The sequence below is a fragment of the Lissotriton vulgaris genome, chromosome 8 (assembly GCF_964263255.1).
Source record: "Lissotriton vulgaris chromosome 8, aLisVul1.2, whole genome shotgun sequence".
NCBI lineage: Eukaryota > Metazoa > Chordata > Amphibia > Caudata > Salamandridae > Lissotriton > Lissotriton vulgaris.
In genome coordinates, this window is record NC_141696.1 from 670009417 (window position 1) to 670015256 (window position 5840).

Here is a 5840-nt window from a genome sequence, read left to right on the forward strand (position 1 = left end):
AGTCTATCATACTCGTGCATGCTATCCTGGTATTTTTTCATAGAAGTGCGTTCATAGTGTTGTTGGTTCAATAATTGTCTTTTAGCTTCCCCAACATAAAGATCCTTCGCCAAGATAACAACGTTGCCGCCTTTATCAGATGGTTTGTAGATGACCGTAGGGTCAGCTTGTAGATTCCTCAATGCCTCTCTTTGTCCTCGTGTTAATGGATCTTTTTTTGTTTTTTTCTTTTTTTTGTTCGAAATTTTACCAAATCCTTTAGCATGGCTTCAGAGAAAATATCAATAGCATCCTGTGCCATTTGGGGGAGGAATTGAGAAGTTGGTTTAAAAGGGCAGCAGGGAGCCTCTTGGTTTATGCCCACCCGTCTGCTTCTCTGTGTGAGACTTTGTTCGTCAATCTCTCCTACTGGAGTTTCAGATATTATTTCTTCCAGAATCTCGAGAGTTTCTAAATCACCTAGTTGGATAATGTCAGTCTCTTTGATCTTACTTTGTAGGCATCTCGTTTCATGTATAGTAGGTTTGGTTTTAAAATATTTATGTAGTTTTAGCTTTCTTGTGAATTTGAAGAGATCAATTCTCGTTTGAGTGTATTCAAGATTTGTCTGTGGGCAGTACAAAACAGATTGAAACAGAAAATGATCAATAAAGGTCGACAAGTTCTCCGTTAAGCTACCCATTGAAAATACTATGGGACGGCCAGAGAAACTCCCCCGTTATAGTTAGTTCAGCTAACTATAACTCGCGCCCCCACAATGCACTGCTGATGACGTCACATATAACATCACTCATGACATGGTCAGTGACATCACTGATGACATCACTGATGACATCATCCAGTGACTGTGTGTTCTGTACAGTTTAAATATGTTTAATATATATAGAAAAGGCGTATTGAAGAATAAGTGGGTGTAAAAGTGTCTGAATGGATGATTTTGTAGGTGCATGACTGACTATGAGTGTTTAAACATATCTTACTGAATGCATGGGTTAGTGAGTAAACTGTGTGAATGTCTGTATCCGTCTGTGTGTTGGTGTGTAAGTGGCTGCATGGGTTTGCGAATAGCTACATGAGTGTCTATATGGGTTATTGATTAGTTGTCTGAGTATCTTTATGGGTGCCTGAGTGTTTGTGTGGGTGGGGTGAGTGTGACTCTGTGCATAGATGTGTGTGGCGGGGTGATTTACTGGGTGCATGGTTTCAAGAGTGCATATGTGATGGACTGTATGGGTGGGTGAGTGTGTGTATGGGTGTGTTAGTGAGTGAATGTATATCTCAGTGGTACATGTGTGAGTAACTACATATGTGAAAGGCAGTATATATATATGTGTTGGAGTATATAAATGGCTATAAGTGAGAGAGTGTGATTGTGAGAGTGGCTATATGGATGAGTGTGTGCTTGTATCAGTGATTGTATAAGAGAGTAAGAATGTGCTAGCATTTGTATGAGTAATTTCGCTGGTGTGTATAACCTAATAGGTGAGTAAATGGCAGTGTGATTATTTATTTGCATGACTGACTAGGTGTGTGAGTACCTCTATGGATGAGTGGTGGTGTGTGAGTGTCTTAATAGGTGCATGAGTGCATATGATAGTCCTGTACTGAATGACCATAAGTATGGGTGACTGTACAGGTGAGTGAGTGGATGTGGGGGTAAACCTAAGAATCAGTGAGTGGTTATGTAGTTATTGGTGTTGGGGTGTCTATGGTTTTGAGAATGGCAGTCTGTAATTTAGAGTGGGTGTATCAAAGGTTATATTAGGTTGTGAGAAGATGCTGTATCAATCCGTACTCCTGCTTCAAGCATATGCAAGGTTTTGACGCAGCATAAGCTCAAAAGTGACTGAATGAAATGTTATACATTTCACTCAGTCACTTTTAGGAGGCGTTGCTGCACCCCCTCCTGCACAGGAAAGCCTCCTTCTGGCACAAGGCTTTACAATGTAATGCACCCTCCAGATGCATCACATTCTTAATACAACACACCATGGCACATCTTCTGCACCACCGCTGTGTCACAAAAGTGACACAACGGCTGTGTAAAAGAGGCACAAGGGGATTGTAAATCCACCCCTAAGACATACAAATTCACCCATGCACTTTCACCAGCAACGCAAATTGAAGCATAGACTTGTAACATATTTATGTACATATGTTATATTCAAGTGCTTCGGACATACTACAGTATACCATAGGTAAACACCTTATTGATTTATGCTGTAGCACTTCCTTATAGTTCTGCACTTTCACATTCTCTATACACTAGTAATATATTCATTCATTCATTTACAAACTACACATTCATTCTGACAAACTTATACACACTAACATAGAAATATAGTTCTTTCTTTGACCAGTGGAGGTAGTTCTAAAAAGAATTGGGTTTTTTCTGTTTTTACTTTTCAATTTTTTTTGTGTTTTGTCAATAAGTTTTTTTTTAAACCCCAAAAATGTAACTGGAACCCAAAAAGTATCAAACAGGAACAAAAGAATGAGAAAAAAAAAACGAATGTCGAGGACAGAGATGCTCCTGCATCCTGCGTTTCATCAGATCAATAGACTGTTCCCTATAACACAAAAGTCTATCGCAATGAATGCATACAATTTTATCGTCAGCAAAATCAGGATAAATTTGTGGATGTGGACTGCTTGCTGAAAATTCTGCTGCAGTAATTGATGTGCTTGATGCAGAAGCAGGTGGGTTCTCCTGCAACCTCCGTCTTGCAGCTTGAGCAAAGTTATTGGGGTGCAGTTTCTTCACATGTCGCACCATATTTGCTGTGCCAAAGGAGTATTTTTTAGATGGATCACCCCTTGAAAGAGTTGTTTGGCAAATTTTACAGATTACTTTTGGAGCATTAACCTTTTTTTGCCCTTCTGGAAATGTAAAAAATTGCCAAATTAGAGCTTCTTTCCTCTTCTTTGGAGGTTCTTCAGGAATGAAACCTCCCTCTGAAGAACTGCTGGAAGATGAGTCCATTGCTCTTATAATGATCTTCTTTCTATTTGAAAAAATTCTCAGAAGAAATGCTTCTTCTTAGAAAGTCAAAGTTGAATGATTATAATGGGACGGAACTTTCAACAGTTGCAATAGGAAAAGTTATGAGCCAATCAAATCTCTCCTTTTAAAGTCACATGACTTTATGTACGCTTATGATGCGCTTACGCTGCTGTTTCGATACCAGTACGCATGATGTTCTACCGCGATTTGTGTAATTGTTTTTAAAAGTAATATATGATTGTTAAAACTGTAAAAAAAATGTTCATAGTTATCCCAAATATCTTCCCTTAGTATGTACATCAAATACATAAATATATGTTTTTAACCATGTAGAAACATTGGCGCCTTTTGCGTACCGGGCGCCGTTCATGGCGTCACACGTAGGCTTTGATGCGACGCGTAACGTCAAACCATATTCGTACTGTATGCGCGGGTACACGCTGAGTATGATTAACAGTACAAAGTATATTGCAATCACCGTCTCACTGACAAATCAGAGCTCAGGGTGCGCTAAGTAGAATTATTAGAAGTGGTCACTCATTGGAGATCGGATTCTGGGCCTGCCTCAGCGCACATGATAACACCGCCCCTATCTTGCTCTGTTGTTAATTGTTGGTGCACACACTCACACTTGCACATGCGCGGTGCCCGCCTGCCCACACTCCCCACATGCCACCACCTAGCATGCTTGCTATCACTAAGCCTGGAAACCGATACATTAGCCAATGGGATGTCCCCAAGGCCATCATTCTTATAGACCGCAAAAACGCTACCAATGATGCTCCTGGGCTTGGTTTGCTCAGCCCCCACGGTTCCCATATAATCTGAACACTGACGTGAGCACGCTCTCTTTTGCCTGCTTGTGCTGCGGTGACAGACACAGTATCGTCATCGGTTTTACTACAAACTCACAGCTCGAGCGGAGGAGGACTCCTGACACTCAACGTGGTATCACTACTGCTGCCGCCCAGCCACAATACCATAGGCGCGGAGGCGGCGGCGCCGCACACAAAATACCCCAGACCCAGCAAAACCACAGCCTTTGAAGACACGACAAAAGACGACAGAAACAAAGGTAAGAGAAGCTGTCACAACATCAGACTCCGCTGTAAATTGTATATGCATGATGCTATTTTTTTCTCCATCATATGGCTCTCCTATCCCTCAATGGTTTTAAATTGTATGCACATAGTATAAAAGTTTCTATCTGCGTCACCTCTAATTTTATAAATTATGCGTCCATAAATTTCGGTGTCGTATTTCTGTACTACGCCACGTGCTTAGGCTTCTATTGTTATAAATTGTGCGTCCATGATGATATATTTTTTTTCTGCGTCACGAGGCCTTCCCAGGCAGGCGCGGAATGGCTGTTGCGGGCACAGGCAATTCCCCGGTGCACCGCAAGGGTGGAGGCCGGTTTTAGGCCCCTGGGGGCCGATTTTGTTACAGGGCCATTTTTGCAGCAAAATTGGCCCTGTAACAAAATCGGCCGAAAACCGGCCCCGGCAAAGAGCTCAGTCGCACCCCCAACTCCCCCCTCCCGGGGGCGGCCTAGCACTTTGACAGGGTCGGTTTTGGTTCCCAGTCCGACCCTGGTCCCAGGCCACCATACTTATTGATCTTCCTTTGTTGATCCTAATATTTCCTTTTGTCTTAAGGAGCACTCCCACGCCTTTTTTTATAAATTGAGCTTCCATGAATTTCTGTATCCTATTTTTTAAGTGTGTCATGTGATCTTTTTATTGTATGTTCATGATGGTATTCTTTTCTGCATCACGTGTCCCTCCTTCCCCTCAATGATTTTGTATGTACATAGTATAAATGTTTTCTTTCTCTGTCACAAAGTCCTCCAGAAATGTATTTTTATAAATTCTACTTACATAAATTTTGGTTTCGTATTTTTTAACTGTCACATGCTTTAGCCTGTATTCTTATATATTGTGCGTTCATAATACTTTAATTATTTTGAATCCATCACGTGGCCCTCCAAGCTCTGCTTTGCTTTATTTTTCTGGAATACATGCTTTCTGGTTCATCGTATTTGCTCCCTCCTAATTCTCTCATTCGTTTTAATATTTATTACTGCATCACGTGACACTCCCAAGCCTGTATTCGTTTTTGAATACTTGTAAGTCTAAACAAATGTAATTTGCAGCCACGGCTCGTGCAGGACGTTACGCCGGACGGTGACGTCAGCAGCCATGGCTCGTGCAGGGCGTTATGCCGGGCGGTGATGTCAGGCAGAGGAGGGGCAGGGTCGTGGGTTGTAAAATGTGGGATATGGACGATGTCAGGTAAGTACCAAAAATATAAAATAAAACAAATTTCGCTGCCCGCGCTGCATCACATTTGGCGCTGCAGCGCGGGTAACGAAATTCGATTATTTTTTTGGGTACTTACCTGACATCGTCCATATCCCGCATTTTACAACCCCCACCCTGCCCCGCCTCTGCCTGACATCACCGCCTGGCGTAACGCCCTGCACGAGCCGTGGCTGCTTAAATGCAATCGCAATTTAAGGAATCTCAATTTTGACATTTCTTAATTGCGATTTTTGCTCTGATTTCGAGCAAGGCAGCATTGACTGCATTCTAAGATCTCTATTCGAGCACCAATTCTTTTATTGCGGACCCCGATGTAATTCTCATTTTAAGAATCACCTTGAACGTGCGACAGTAACGTGTCCACCCTTTTACAAATACAAGATGTTCTCCCATATCCATTGACTTTCACCCTCTGCCGTCTGACTTGGAGTAAATACTCTGGCAGGCTCTGACAAAAGTACAAACAGGCATTCTAATATTAAGTCCTGATGATGATCCCAGTTCACTAGGAG